The sequence below is a fragment of the Cebus imitator genome, unplaced genomic scaffold (genome assembly GCF_001604975.1).
Source record: "Cebus imitator isolate Cc_AM_T3 unplaced genomic scaffold, Cebus_imitator-1.0 Scaffold64, whole genome shotgun sequence".
Classification (NCBI taxonomy): Eukaryota; Metazoa; Chordata; class Mammalia; order Primates; family Cebidae; genus Cebus; species Cebus imitator.
The window spans coordinates 351,239-368,589 of record NW_016107379.1 but is presented as its reverse complement, the minus strand read 5'-3'; the positions used below and the strand labels follow the sequence as shown (position 1 = coordinate 368,589).

Below are 17,351 nucleotides of genomic sequence, written 5' to 3'. Positions count from 1 at the left end.
GATTACGAAGCCTTTTATTTACCCATTGAGTAGGGATATGTATTTAGCAGTGCAGCTGCAGATGTCCTCTCCCCATGTCCTTTTATACAGGTGTGTAAAGGGAACATTTTACTGCAAAAGGATTTCCAGAGTTTCCAGGGACAGAACCAAGGACTTCCCTGGGGTCAAGGTAACCCCATACCAGTCTTTCTATTGGTTAGTCATAATCGCCACAGCCTACCGTGGCCTTGGGTATTAGTCCTGGCACTGACTTTCACAGTGGCTCTGCACTTCCCCATCATCTTCTTGGATATCAGGCCCAGGCTGGACAACTGTCCTTCCACTTCACAGATACACTCCTGCAGGCAGTACTTTCCAGGGCCAAAGTGGGCTGGGTGAGACAGCTGCTTTTTCTCCTGCTCCTCTTTCTTGGGGGTTTCCTCATTCTTCCCCAAGATTTTTTGATGTGCTCTATGACCACCTTATTGTTCGTGGTCTCCACATCCAACAGGACGTGCTCCCCAGAATCTAAGTATTGGTGGATGTAGAGACAGGAAGGGTGATGGCATCCTGTCCTTAAACATCATGACCTGCACTCATAGATTTTTGTATTGAATCTGAAATATGTTGAAAAACATAAATTCCCCGGTGCCCTCGCCCAGCTCCCCATGTGTGTTGTAATTCACTGTCATGACCTTTGCCAACTCCTTGGACAGCACCTCCTCCTGACTCAGGTACTGCAGGGTGTAGCGATGAGGGGGCGGCCCTTCATGGGCATGGGGACAGCGGTGGTGGTGGGTGGCGGGGGGGGGGACATGTGGCTACACACCAGCGAAGAAGAGAGGCCAAAGAGCACCTGCCACAGCCCAGGGCAGACCTCACACCGCATCTCCCCTGAATTTTTGTTTCATTGTGGAGGTTATTTTTTTAATAAAACTCTCTGAGTAATAGTGAGTTTTAACAAAATCAAGCCCTTTGCTGTCTAGAAGAAAGAACACATGAATTAATAAACAGATCATCAAAGATACATTTCATTAATTAAGCTACTTACAACAACACAGCACTTCTTAGGACAAATGGAAACCTATCCATGTTGATTTGGGGTGGGGAGAAATGAGAAGAGTAAAAGGACGGCCAGGTGTGGTGGCTCACATTTGTAATACAGCACTTTGGGAGGCGGAGGCTGGAAGATCGGTTGAGCCCAGGGGTACAAGATGAGCCCGGGAAGTGTAGCGAGAACACCCCTACAATCTCCACTCTAAAGAAAAATTTTAAAATTAGCCGGGAGTAGTGGCACACACTGTAGTCTCAGCTGCTTGGGAGGCTGAGGTGGGAGGATCACTTCAGCCTGGGTGGTCGAGGCTGTAGTGAAGTGTGATTGTGCCGCTGCACTCTAGCTTGAGTGACAGAGACCCTGTCTCAAACAAAAAGGGGTGGGGTGGGGACAGGACTATTTCTCTTCATCTCCCACTGTGAGGAAGCTTACTGACCCTGTGCGGGGCTGAGACACCCACAACCAGGGCCAAAGGGCAGTTTCTAAAATGGCCCATGGCTCATGTTCTGTTTGTCTCCAAAACTGAGAACATTAGCCAACAACTACTGGGCTACAACCACATTATTCTCTATGTGCATTTGGTCATTTTTTTCTTGAAAAATAGAAGAGCTAATGGAATAAAATCTAACAGTCTTTCAAGAATAGGAAAGTACCTCATATCCCTTATAGTCAAAGTATAAGAAATTTTTAGCCATTTTAGAATTGTGACACTATATCATAAGTTGCTCAGTTTCACAACTCAACTGGCCACCTTGCTAAAGGCTTATATACAAACGCAGTTTTCATTTAAAATGACTTTCAATTTAATTTAGCACATTTACTAGACTTCGCTGGTGCCACTTAAAAAAATAGGGGACATCTCAGTGAGTGAGAAAGGATTGTGCTACGGAGTTAGCAAATAGGAACAAAAATTCTGATGGGGGGTGTGGGGAAGGTACTCTGACAGTCAAATGTGTTAACCTCTGCTCTCTGGATCATGGCAGAATAATCAGTCAGGTTTAAAGCTTAAAATTCATGTTTTATTTTAAAGACAAGAAAACTGAGATCCAATGAGGTTAGATGTACAGGCAGTACCCTGCACATGGTATGTGTTTTAAAATATCAGCTGAGTGAAGGAACTTTTTTCTAAGGCCAGAGAGTGTGGCAAAGCCAGTGACGGAAGCCAGAAGGACTTCTGATATCTGCTAAGTTGTTTTTTCAGCACTCATTTTCACATTTTCTCTAGCCACATTCAACAACACAGTAAGTAAGACGTAATCCAAGTCATGTAGGTCCACAGTCTAATACATAAACAGAGGAGGAATAACAAAAATAAAAGCAATAAAGAATATACTGCCAATCACAAAATATGACTGTTCACTTCTAGTTCACTGTAGTGCCAGTTCTTTTAAGAAGCGTAACAGAATGTCCTTGCCTGATGCTCCATAGGTATAAGATCCTTACAAACAGAAAGTCGTTCTTACCTTCTGCTAAATGGGGTCAGAAGTGTTTTAGCCTCTTAAGCCCAAATGTGCATGCGCGCATGTGCGCGCGCGCACACACACACACGCACACACAGACACACACACACACACACACACAGAGAAATTCAAGTATATCCAAGTGTACCTAAAACCCCTCTCCTCTAAAGAATTACTAAATAAAAATCTAGTCTACTATAACTGTCCAGGTATCTCAGCAAATGGCCTGCACTGATTTTATTTTACAGCATCAAGTATTTTATCTAAACGCAGTAGTTAACTGAGACAAAGGACTGGACTCAGTGAATCTTTTATTAACAGTCCCTTGTTGTTGTTGTCGTGTGTGTGTGTGTGTGTGTGTGTGTGTGTGTGTGTGTGCTTTAATGCAACTACAGATCCGCTGAAAGCATGGAGTCATTTCCTACCAAACCAGTGGTCCAAATGTAATTTCATCTGCTTGATATTTTGACATTTTAGGTCTGGAAAAGCACAGGGTGAAAGATGGCAAAGAACAGGAAAATTTTAGTTTAGAGGTGCAACAGCTCACATAGAACAGAGCTTTAGGAAAGCAGAATCCAAAACCACTGTGACTAATACATTTTTCAGATTTATTAAGTAGAAAGGCACACAGGCAAAAGAGAGACAAGAGGCAAAGAGAATCAGCTCTTATACCAGCACTTCAGGATTCTGGTGCAATGTCTTAAGATTATTTTCATAGTTGGGTCAGAGCAACAGGTTGTAAACGTATAACTCATTGGCAAAACAATACTTTCTGAAAATAGTATTTTCTACTGAGATATCAACAACAACAAAACTGGATATAAGGGTTACACCAACTGTTTCTCAGGATAGGGTGCACCTGTTTTAAAAGGAAAAAAAAAGTCTAAAGACTTGTTCTCCTATTTCATATCCCTTGACCTTCAACCATTAACTTCACAATGCTAATAAGTCACAAACCAAGTTCAAATAAATCTGTGTTTTGGAAGTGCATTGGACATTTGCTTATCCAGACCAAATAAAGTCATTCTCAAAACAAGAAAACAGCCTAAAATTTAAGCTTATTTTGCACAGATACAGCTGAAAACCCCATGTGGAGAGAGGGCTGAATACTTAATACCAAAATTGTGTAACTGTTGCTTCAAAAGTAATACTGTCTTTTGCAATAGCTTCATTGAAATATAACTCACATACCACACAATTCACAAATTTGAAGTCCATAATTCAATAATTTTTAGTACATTCACAGGTTTGTGAAACCAATTAACATAATCAGTTTTAGAACATTTTCGCATTCCTCAAAGAAACCCTGTACTTCAGTTATCACCTCCCAAAACACCCAAACTCCCACCCCCAGACCTAGGCAACCAAAAATCTATGTTCTATCTCTACAGACTTGCCTATTCTGAACATTTTATATAAAACAAATCATGTAACATGTGTATTTTGGACTGAATTCTTTCTCCTAATAAAATATTTTATCCAATTTATAGCATGTGTCAGTACTTCATACCTATTACTGGTTGAAATGTCCCATTATATAGATATACCACATTTTGTTTATTCATTTTTCATCAGTTGATAATCATTTGGGTTGATTCCATCCCTTGGCTATTATGAATAATGCTGCTATAAATATCAATGTACATGATTTTGTGTGTACTTATGTTTCCATTTCTCTTGGATATATACCTAGGAGTGTAATTGATGGGTCAAATGATAGCACCACGTATAAATGTTTGAGGAACCACCACACTGTTTTCCAAACTAGCTGCACTATTTTATATTCCTACCAGCAGTTTATAAGGGTTCCAAAATGTTTACATCTTGTTAAGACTTGTTATTCTCCGACTTTTGACTATAACCAACCAAGTGAATGTGAAGTGGCATCTCACTGTGGTTTCGATTTGCATTTTCCTGATGACTACAGATGTTAAACATCTTTTCATGTGCCTTTTGGCCATTTATGTATCTTTGCTGAAAAAAATGTCCCTTCATATTCTTTACCCATTTTTCAACTGGGTTATTTGTCTTTTCATTACTGAATTGTACAAGTTCTTTCCATATTCTTGACATGATTTCCCTATCAGATATGTTTTGCAAATAATTTCTGTCATTCTGAGGGTTGTCTTTTCACTTTGAGTTTCCATATGCATTGTAGGATCTACAAAGAAGCCAGTTGGGATTACAATAGGGGTTGTGTTGAATCTATAAATCAATTTGGGGAATAGTGCCATCTTAACAATATTAAGTTTTCCAATCTATGAATACAGAATATATTTCTATGTACTTAGATTTTTAATTTATTTCAACAATGTTCTGTAGTTTTCAGGTATTAGTTTTACACTTGTTAAATTTGTTCTTAAAATTTTTATTCCGTTTGAGGCTATTGTAAATAAAATTGTTTACTCAATTTCATTTTTGGATTGTTTATTGCAATAGTATGGAAATGTAATTGATTTTTATTTATTGATCTATATGTCACGATCTGGCTGACGTTATTTTTTAGTCGTAGTTTTTTAGTGGATTATTTAGGATTTTTTTTCTATATAACTATGTCATCTCAAATAGAGATAGTTTTATTTCTTGATAAGGCCTTTTTCAAATAATTATATAAAATGCTTTGGCCTTAAATGAAACAGTTGAAGGTACTATACTCCGATGTAAGCACTTAGTTATCTGGATTTGTCATCCTGGTGAAAATCTACTTTTCACTAATACAGTCATATGTTGCTTAATGATAAGGAAACATTTTCAGAAATGCATTGTTAGGTGTTTTTTCGTTGAGTAAACATCATAGAGCGTACTTACATAAACCTAGACGGTATAGCCTACTACACACCTAGGCTCTATGGTATAGCCTATTGCTCCTAGGCTACAAACCTGTACATGTTACTGTACTGAATATTGTAGGCAATTGTAACACAATGGTAAGTATTTGTGTATCTCAACATATCTAAACATTAAAAAGGTTTAGTAAAAATATGGTATTATAATCTTATGGGGCCACCATTGTATATGTGAGCCATCATTGACTGAAATGTTATAAAGTGCATGATGTTTATGATTATCTCTAATAAAATATTATTTTTCTTCTTCTTTTTGTTTTCTGTTCTTTAATATAAGTTGTTTGGATGATTGCTTCCTTTGGCTACTATACTTCTACATGATAAAACTGTTATTTTCCTGCTAAAATAAGGAGGTTATTACTATTTATTCTGAGAAGATTATATTACCTAACCAATCATAGGACCAGTAGTCTTTGATTCCATACAATTAGATAAGTTTCTCTATAACATGATTGTACACAGGAATCCAAAGTACAAAAACCCATTAGTCTCATCACTGACAGTAAGTGGCAATAAGCTTGTAATAATATGAATAGTACAATAGAACATCTGTCTGCAAGAGGTAACTTAAATTCTTCATGTAAGTGTCCCCCACATCATAAAATGTAAATACTTGCCATGTATGGCCACTTTTTGCCTTCTACCTAGAAATCTGCTTCTGCAATCATTTTCTACACATTGCGTTAAAAAATAAAAACTGCCTACATTTGGCACAAAGCTGATGCCAATAAAAATTAGTCAAGAATTATATAACTGGTTGTGGGAACACTATGAAGCTTTTAGCATGTCTGTTTCTGTCCATAATCCATGTATCATCCACAAATGGTTGTATTCATTAGAATTATGTTTCTGAGGCACCAGTTCAATAGTTCAGCTGACAGGTTAGTGTTTTACCACACAGTGGATTGAGTTTGGGGATAACCTCTTGATCCCAGGCTGTGACCTCCAGAACTCAGGTCATGTTACAAGGAGTATGACCATGAAGTTTCTCCACAAAAATATTCTCTTTTAAGAGGTTTAACATATTAGGAGACAGATACCCTGATAAAGAAAGAGACTGAAAAACAAAAAGAGACAAAGATGTTACACTTAGAGTACTGTTAAACTCACCAGAAGGAGATTAATCTGTAATACAGCTTCAGCTCTGTTCTTAGATATTTTGCATTATGTGCTTCTGTAAAGGAAATATATGTACTCACAAGGAAGGTTTAAGCAATCAGTCTTCTAGCCTGACAGGTTGTATTTCACATTTTTAGCAATTACCCACTCATACATTTTTTCAAGCCAAGCTTTAACTGTTATAAAAACAGTTATCAAATGTATATTAAAATTTGGCAGAGCTGATAGCCTAAGTTATCATTAATTCATAATAAAGCAAACCACAAGAATGTTTATTTACAAGTGACTTATCTGAACATGCCCCTATAAATGGTATTTAAATACTGTTGATTTTAATCTCAATGAAGGACTGAAGAAACCATATTAGCAAAGAGGAAGGAAAATCAATCCAGAATTGATCCCAGAGCCTTAGCTACTCACCAGAATGATATAGATTTAAATCTTATATCTGACCCCTTTGTGGCTATATCATACTGGGAAAGTCACAAAATCTCTCCTAAGCCTGTTCTCTTATTTACAAACTGGGAGTAATAGATGCATGTAGCTTATCAGGTGTTTTAGAGGATTAAATGAGAAAATGCACATAGAAAAACTTATCACAGTACTAGGAACATAGTAAGTTCTCAAATAGACTTTGAATTTTGTTCCTGTTCTTAGCCTACTTAGCTGAAAATATTCACTAATAATTTACGTGTATTATATGCAATAATTTTAATTATAATCAAGACCTGATAGGAATATACTATAAATTTCTCATTTATAACATATTAATTTATAATGCTTACTATTGATATTGATGAAACACTTAAATTTAGTATGTAAAATATGCACATACATTTATGTATATATGATTTTAAACTTCTGTATCATAGCATTCAGTTTATTGCCTCTTTTACTTCTAAGAATGCTCTGAATGGAAGATAAAAAGATGAAAACCATAGTCCTCATTGAACCATATATCCACATTAACAGTTGCTATTATGTTCAGGCTGTGTTCTTTTCAGAGGTACTAAGCACACAGTAGTTGAGATATGACAATTCCTATGACGATCACCTAGACAGCTCAACATAGTACCTAGAACATAGTAGGAACTCAAAAAGTGTTCAGGGAACAAGAATTACATCTCCTGAGGAAAGACAGAAGATAAAGTAGATTAAATTGTTGACTATTGCAAGGAAAACATCCCATTAGATATGCTATAAACCAGTATAAAATAGTCTACATTGTTTTTATATGTATTACTGATAATCATGTATTGATACAGTGGTACTTACATATATTTTTAAAATAAATATTAAAGATTCAGGCTCTGACCTCAAACAATTTTTAAAAAACTTTTTTATTGTACTTTAAATTCTGGGGTACATGTGCAGATCACGCAAGATTGTTGCATAGGCATATTCATGGCAAAGTGGTTTGCTGCCTCCTCCCCCCAACACCTGTACCTGATATTTCTCCCCATGTTATCTCTCCCCACCCTCCCTCCTAATGTCCCTCCCCTAGCCCTGCAACAGACCCCAGTGTGTGATGCTCCCCTGTCTGTGTCTATGTGTTCTCATTGTTCAACACCCTCCTATGAGTGAGAACATGCAGTGTCAAACAATTTTTTACTAATAAAGGGTACAGAGACTTGGGACTGGGGTTGTATGTGCTAAAATAGTCCTCATCCATCTACATACCCACCTATCTCACTATTAATCCATCCATCTTTTTTTAGCTTGAAATTTCTCTCACCCCAAATTTTTCTTGTTTACACCCAGATATGATAGAATACAGGAGGTATGACTAAATGTCATAAAATATTTAGTGAAAATAAAATAGATTGTGAGAAGTCTCTTATGTATCCAGTTCCCCAAACCTCTTAGCTGCCACACAAATTATGTTACCAAAGTAACTCTACTTGACAAACATTTATGTATTTGAAATACTCCACAACTCATAGTTGGAAAACATGTCTTGATGTATAGTTTGTATTTCTCTTGCTGAATTATAGCAATATTCTTCTTATTAAGCCTTCAGTAGGAGATTTTGTTGCTTAGCTTTTGGTTTGTTCGTTTAGTTTTTATAAAAGGACTGTAGCTGCCTCTGTTTGTGAATAGTCCTACTACCTTCGTTCATCTTAGAATCTGCATTACTAATTTTCTGTCATACATTGTCCTCTAGAAAAGTGGTCCTCCTACATGAATATAAAACATCAATATGTAATATGTGTTACATATAGCATATGTGTAATAAATACACATCAGATGGAAACTAAAAAAGATAGGGTAAAATAAAATTTACCATATTTTAAATAATTGTTACTTATCAATTGAAATAATCTTGCTCTCTAATGTTAGTAATATTTTACTGAGACCAATATGATTGAATGTTTTATTTTTTAAAAAGATTTGGTCAAACACATTGTAGTATAACTATTCAAAGCTGCTTCTAAACTCAGTATGTTGCAATATATTGTTTTAAATGGCTGTTATAACCAAAAATCATCCTTTACAAGCTACATAGATCCAAATAAGGGAGGTATAATGTAGGCTTTGCTTAATGAATTAAAAAACTATTTTAAGTCCCATTTGCTGATTACATAAAGATTTTTTGTTGAAATCCAGTAAATAAATTTCCATCTTCCCTGGTAACAATCAGTTGTCATGCTAATTAGAAGGTATTGTGCATCTTTATCTAGCAGAAGTCTTATTTCAGCTGGTCCAATACTTCCTGGTTCATCCGCTAGTACTGGGTCACGTGACTGCCTCCAAGGCCATGTTTTGGTTAAGGTGAAGATGATTTTGCTAAGGAAGCAGCAAATACATACATACATACATACATACATATATATATATATACACACACACACATAGATATATATATATACACACACAGACACATATATATATATACATTCACATGTGAATCAAAGTTTGTCAAAATCTTGTAAATAAAAATTGGCATTTATTGATTTACCTGTGCATCAACAAAAATAAAAGTTTACATGAAGCTTCCAAATGAGGTCTTCTGGCTTAATAGTTGAAGATATATTAGAGTAAGAGAGAAAGAAGAAAGAAAGGAAGGAGAGAGAGAGATGGGAAAAGAAAAAGATCTTTTATGGTACAGCAGAAGGAATATTTACAATATTAAATGTAAGAGGGATAAAGTACAAGGTAATAAAGACAGAGGCTGTATCTGTCTCCTTCCTAAGTACTCCATTTAGAATCTGATCCTTGCATGGTTTCCAAGCCCAGCAGTTGAAACCAACTATGATGGATGGAGCGTAATAATTGTATGATACGCTTCATATGGTACCTTTCAGAATCACATGCTATCTTGAGCATCATTTATGAGAGGAAAGGAATGTTCTGCATCCAATCCCTTCTCAGTTTTAGATTATAAATTGGCTTCATAATAAAAAGGAATCACAAAATTAAATGGAAGCACGTCTAACAGTAGTCCGAAAAAAATGCAGCCTGAGACGCTTCTTTCTTTCTATGGGCAATTCTGTTTCTTTCATGAAAACTTGATTTTATAAGTAACTTAGTGGGTTGCTCCTGGTGACTTTTGTGATTTTACAGTTGGATGAGATAACATGGAGTCTCTTAGTTTGCAGTATGAACATAATTCTGGCAATTTCTGCATTTCCCTCAGACCATCTGTCTTATTTACCAAAAAGCAAAAACTTAGCTTTATAAATGAAACTTCAAGTCAAAGGAATAAGACTTAGGGATTAAGAATTATGATGCAATGGACTATGTGGTCTCTTAATAACATATAAATGTACAAAAGCTACTTCCCATGAAACGAAACTATGAGCAAAGCTTTGATTTCTGAGCTAGGAGGAAATTTACTGAGCAATACAGATAAGGAAACAAGTGTGGAACATTTATGTTATTTGACTCATTGTGAAGTTTTTTTGGTTTGGTTTGGTTTGGTTTTTGGTTTTGGAGGTTTTTTGAGACAGGGTCTTGCTCTGTCATATTGCTGGAGTGCACTCACTGCAGCCTCAACCTTCTGGGTTCACATGATCCTCTCACCTCAACCTCCTGAGTAGTTGGGACTACGGGCATGGACCACCATGCCCAGCTAATTTTTTGTATTATTACTTTTGTAGAGAGATGTAGTCTTGCCATGCTTCCCATTCTTGTCTTGAACTCCTAGCTCAAGCAATCCTCCCCGCTGAGCCTCCCAAAGTGCTAGGATGACGGGTGTCAGCCACCATGTCTGGCCATTATGGAGCTTGTTTTGGCAAAGCAGGTGCCACAGTGCAAATTGTCTTACTCTGAAACTGAAGTTCTTTCCACAAACTTTTTTATTTTCACCTCAGAAAATAATTGCAAAGGGGGCCGTGGGTTTGATTTAAGGGTAGACATTTCTAATGCCCTGGAGTCTTGTAAAGGCTGCATAACAGGTCATACTAGGAAGCATGACAGTGGCTTACATTCTGAAGAGTCTCCTCATTGGGACAGGAGCTTTAATAACTCAGCTAAATGGTAGGTGTTATTATCCAGCATTTAATTAAATTATGCTTTGAGGAAATATTACTAAGTTTCTCTCACAGTATTAAGTTTTGCCATGTTCCCAGCTTCACGTCTCTACCACAGGAACTCACAACTCAGACCTTCACATTAGAGTTAGCTGGAGAACTGAAAAATACAAAAACAAGGGTCACCACCTTAGGACAATGAAGTAAGAATTGCAGGGAGGTAGCCTGGAACAGTATTTTATTGTTACTACTATTATTTAAAAAAAAAGAGAGAAATATTTCTTTTTAAGTGCCCCTGAGTGTTTTTAATGTACAATCAGGGTTCAGAATCCCCACACTCTAGAGGAGAGCTATGGGAGCTTTCTTCTTGACCATCTGCTAGTTTTAATTGTCCTTAATGAGAGACTCTCTAGAGGTGGTAGACCAGACTCACAGCTCAAATCTCAGGTCAATGCACTTTCTAATCTACTTTATTTAGAAAAGTCGCTCTAAGACCATGTTCTCACTTTCCTGTTCATCAGAATTGACTGGAGAAATTGCTAAAACAGAGTTCTAGGCCCCATGACCGAAGTTCAGAATATCTAGGGTGAGACCAGACAATCTGTATTTCTAAGATCCCAGCTGATGCTATTGCTGCTGGTCCCGGGATCACACTTTAAGAACCCTTAGCAGTTGATAAAAGTGTACTCATTCCTTCCTTTATAATGATTTTTTCCGTGGAAGGCAAAATTCTTTGATAACTCACTCTACCAAGTCCCTGACTACTTCCCCTCTCATAAGTGACTCACGGCTAGCAAATGTACTGGCCTCTCAATAGCATGAGTAACCTTCTAGCAGATTTTGCCAGTAAGACTCTGCTATTTGCTTTTATTTCTTACTGAATAACCCTCTTTTCCTCAGAACATTTCAAATAATGTTTGAAAGGAGCAATCTTCTAAAGATATAAATGTAGCACAACTGTGGCGACACTACAGTATCTCTTGTCCATGACATGTAGACATGGGTGCAAGCATGTTACATTTTGTTTCCTCACACGGTACAAACAAATGGGTAAAATGTTCTCCTAATCTTCCTCCTTCTAAATTTATTAATCCAAGGAAACTCCTGCTGGTAAAGAAAAACTGAAGCCTAAAGTCTGGGAGTGCCAGGATAAACTTAAATCAAGAAAATGTGTGAATCAGGCCAGCAGCAGTGGTTGACACCTGTAATCCCAGCACTTTGGGAGGTTGAGGCGGGAGAAATGCTTAAACCCTGGAGGCAGAGTTTGCAATGAGTCGGGATTGGGCCACTGTACTGCAGCCTGGGTGACAGAGCGAGACTCTGTCTCAAAAACAGAAAAAAAATGTGGATCACTAAAAATTTAGAATTAAAAAATGAACTAACATTTGCTGAATGCCTACTATGAACCAAAGCATTACATTGTGAATTTTTAATTCACAAGACAGCAATCTGTGTTTTAGCAAGCCTTTCAGGTGATTCTTATGCAGACTCAAGTTTGAAAACCACTGCTCTAGGAACACACATATTTGAATGTTGGCATTTTGGAAGCAAGAAACACACTCTTTGGGGTTTTAACAGACCTGGCAAGGTTTCCCCTGAAGGAGAAAGACATACTAAGGGAAATAAGGTGCCTGGAAACTTGGGAAGAAGAACCTTACAGGGTAGGAGCAATGCTGAAGACGAAATGGAGCTGTCACCTGTGTCAGACATGCTGCATGTGTGCCGATTGCCCTATCATGAGTGTATTCAAGCAGAATAAACTAGGAGAGCCTTTCTGGAAGGTAAAGAGGGGATGTTTCAGACATAGCCCAACTGGCTGATTTTGGAATCCCTTTTGACTCCAGGGATGTAACAATTCTGAATGTTCATAGGACTGTCTTAAAAATATGTCACAGATGTAAGTGAATTTATAGATTGAGTTAAGAAAGAAATCGGGTTGGAAGAGAGGGTAAAGCAGGGGATGGAGAGAGAGTGCTGCCTGAGTGAGATAGATTCAGACTTAATCCTTATAGTCACTTCCTAGCCGGTGATCTCAGGCAAATTACTTAATCTAGCTCAGGTTTTGTCCTTATCTATAAAAGGGGATAATCATACCTACCTCAGAGAATTGTTGGGAGGATTAAAAGAGATAATGACATGCTTGGCACCCATGAAACACAACTGTCCAGAAGCAGCTGCCAGCCCCAGCTCTCCCTCTGGCTACAGGAAGTCATCCTACCTTTTTTTCTAAGTAGGAGTTTTTCGATGGAATTTTCATTTTCATTATCTCCCTTGTCTTGTGTGATTAGAAATGACCAGATAGAAATGAGCCTAGCCTTCCATGAACTGGTTAGGCATCAGCCCTGTTCTCTCATCCCGCTCCCAACCTCTCCAGTCTCTCCCTCAGCTCTTGCGTGGGTGGGGGTGGCGCCTCTGGCGTGTTTGTATATTCCTCCAACACTCGGCTAGCTCTGCTCCAAAATCAGCCTTAATTAGTCATTTACCTAGCATAACTCAGCAAATCTGTGTTTGAAGTGGAATTATTCCATGTGGAATTTAATTTCCCTGTTTCCCATTTCACCTCAATAAAGTGATATGGGCTACTGAGGATGGAGAAGGCTTAGGTCTCCTTTTTCCTTCAGTCTGCCTGTTTTGAATTTGTGAATTTAAAAGTAAATACCTCTTAGACATAGATGAATTCTGCATGCCAGCTACCTGTCAAGTGTACCAAATACTCAGCCAGCTACTGCATTAGGTTTTGGTTTAAAGGCACTCTAAATGATTTATTGTTTTTAAATTATTTACATGGCATTATTCCTTTCTTGTAAAATGCCAAAGTGCTGTCAGGAACAGCACAGAAGCAAGGTTATGAATGGTACTACAAGTAAATCAAGGTAATTAGAAGCTTCAAGTTGCAAATACTGACAAGTTCTCTACCAGCCACCACTTCACTGATGATAATAAAATTTGCATGATTTCCTGACATTATATTCAACACATATTTTCACTGCATGCTCACTGTAATTACTTAGGGCATGATCTCACACTTCTAGCAAGCAGAACTCTCACTGAACCCAGCCGTGACTATTACAGATGCTTAGAAATGAAGTGGATGGAATTAAGGGGAGAGTTCCCTACATAGCTTTAGGGATCTGTGATGTATCAACTGAATCTTGACAGGTAAGAATAAGGGAAATATTCTCAGCCATTCCTAAACTACTATCAGCTCAACTTATGACGAGACTAAGGTGTCTCGAAGACAAAAATTGGGTCCTGAGTTTTCTGACAACTGATTTCTGTAATTTGTTTTCTGAATCTCTGATGTCAAGGAAAAAAAATTATCAAAGGTGATTTTAATCCCTAATATGGAAGTACACCAGACATAACCCTAGGTGTAACTATAGGGAAAAATTCTGTGTTATTTTTCAAAGATCAGGATGGACAAGTAAGAAGGATTAAAAATGTCAAAGATCAGCGGACACTTCTAGAAGTATAGGGTGACTAAGGCAGGTCAACTCAATGTCTGAATTCCGTAAGTAACCTCTCATTTGGTCAAGTAATTCCTTAATGCTTGGTGCAACATTCATTTATACCAGAACATACATTCATACACTTTCCTTGTTTTGGCTCAGTGAACCAAGCTTACATCTGACCATTTGCTCTTCTTTTCTAAATCTAGAGCACCCTCATATCTGTCCCAATAAAGGAGGAAAAATTTAGGTTTTGAACTATGTAATATACTATGAGTATATATATCAAAGATAAAGATACTGTATAAACTAAAACTTAGTAATTAATAACTATCCTTCTAACATTGAGCTAAAAGACAGGTGAGAATAATTGATTCTGAGCTTTGCCTTGTGAACCATAGGAATTTATATAATTATTCAACCTCAGTCTCTTAAACCTAAAAGAGAGAAAATTACTCATACACATGCCCTTGTCATAAGAATTGAAGAAAGAAGATGAAAGCACTCAGCACAGCACCTAGCATTGAATATGAATGCAAAGATAGAGCAAATTATCCAGAAATGTCCTATCCTTTCATAGGTCTTCTGTTTAGTTCACATAGCGTGGAAAGTCTTATACAGAAAGTTAGTGTCTGAGTTAAGAGCAAGTTAGGAGACAGCAAGAAAAAGAGCCTTATTTTTCAGAATTTAATAACACTGTCAGACCTGAAATGAAAGACAATTTGGGGAGTTAATTATCTCTTCCCTCACCATGGAGTGCAGCTGGTAACATTGCAATTTTTCAAACAACCTAGATGAGGTAATCCAATCTTAAGTATTGGAAGTTATTGCTCCAAATCATCACACTTCTAAACCCAGAAGTATCTACTGGTAAACCTTTAAATAATGGAATTCATTAAGGATTCCCAGATCTTAGGCTGGCTCTGGTTAAAGTTTACAACCACAGTTACTGGATCTACCTTACCTAGAGCTGTAACAATGCAGATATCTCCTTTCTTTGTATGAATACATTGGGGAGATGGTCACTTCTGTGATGGTAAGGTCTATGAACTTGTAGTAACATATATGCAATCTTTAAAAAAGTAGAATAAAAGTCTATTGTAAATAGTTTGTGTTAATTAGCCTGAAGATTACATCAAGCTCTGCGGTAGGTTTACTCATATTTAATTATATCCATTTTTAAACCAGTAGTAACTTATGAGATTTCTGGAATGTGTTTAGTAATCCACTGAGAAGACTGACTCAGAGTCATAGAAGAAAGATATCCAGTGTGTGCAATTGCTGTGACTGTTGACTTTGATCCTTTGTTACCCACATTTGAAGATGAATGGGGAATGCGTCAAAAGTACATAGTTCAATTAGCACAATAGCAAGTATGAAGCTATTATGTAGATGTGACATATTTTCTATTAAATCATATGAGTGTTCATAACTTCCACTAAAAATATGCATGTCCTTTTTCAAGTGCCCTTTATTTTGCCCTTGATTGTATTTTGAAGACAAAACAAACCATCTTTTGTAGCATGCAGTTGTCTGCTTATTTTGTTGCCGTTGACAATGGTGTTCTCATTTTTTCTACTCAAGATATGTGGAAAAGTGGTCTTAACAAAGCTCTTAGACACAATATCATATGCTTTTTGAATGAGTACCTTACTACTGAATGTGTGGCTTATCGGAGAAATATTTCAGCACACCTTAAGGTCAGTTCTTATAAGGGCTATTACCATCATTTTCCACTTTAGTGAGCTTTTAATTAAATGTCTTAAATTATAATTAATGTAGCGGCTGGTCAACCAACATGCTTACCACCAATGAATATTTTTATAAAAGCTTATATTTAGATAGTGCCTTAGCAGCAATTTACTCCAATTTCTTATGTCTTTGTGTATACATTTCTATCTTTGCCTTGGTTTTTTGTCATGTTTGTGTTTATAACTGTTTAATTTTTTTCCTTCTCTTTCTCTTTTCATTTGAAAAGAATTTATTCTGAGAAAGAAAAAAAGAGTCTTGAAGTAAGCTTCTGTATCAGAGATTGGTGGGGTATGCTCTATCTTGGGAGAGTCAAGTTGAAAGTAAGATTTAAACCTCGTAAGAGAGTTTAATGTTTTTGGTTACTTCTAAGGTAGAAATCGTCTCATTGATTCTTTCTACAGCAGAGTGGAATGATGTTAAAAGACCTTTGAGAATTGACTTGTACCAGCAAATGATATGAAGAAATGTTTGTTAATTTTTTATCCATTTCATCAACTGTATTAATTAAACTATGTCTTATTGGCATTCTTCCCCCCATCTCAATAGTTTATAACTGCTAAATAGATCATGTCTGAATGCACCATGTTCAGAAGTTTGATTGACTGTGTATTCTAAAAGAAGACTTCCTTTTATTCATATCTATACAACAGTGTCTTTCTAAAGGGAATTTATAAAGGTCTGGGGAATTATGGTGAAAGAACACAGTTCTCCATGATGACATTTACAGCCTGAACAGATAGTTCAGTCTTAAATGTATTCAATTCGGAAACCAAGCTAGAGTAGAAGCAACAGAAAACCCAGATCTCGTTATTGGGATACTTTACAATTTATCAAGTCAAACCCCAATAATATGTCCAAGCTCTTTCAGTTAATTTGTGGCAGAGCTAAGCTGAAGAATAGATTTCTATTGCCAGTCTCAGCTCTTTCCTTTATAGAGCAGTGAACACAAATAACTCCCAGCTTTAAAAAACTTAAACAACCGAGCCGGGCCTGGTGGCTCACACTTATAATACAGCACTTTGGGAGGCCAAGGCAGGCGGATCATGAGGTCAGGAGTTCGAGACCAACCTGGCCAATATGGTGAAACTCCATCTCTACTAAAAATACAAAAATTAGCCGGGTGTGGTGGCACATACCTGTAGTCCCAGCTACTTAGGAGGCTGAGGCAGAAGAATTGCTTGAACACGGGAGGTGGAGGTTGCAGTGAGCTGAGATCATGC

At 37.1% G+C, this 17,351-nt stretch overlaps 1 pseudogene; it reads right to left on the bottom strand.

The window, feature by feature from the left end:
- Window positions 1–200: 200 nt before the first annotated feature.
- Window positions 201–757, bottom strand: LOC108305505 (annotated as a pseudogene).
- Between the last annotated feature and the right edge of the window lie 16,594 nt (window positions 758–17,351).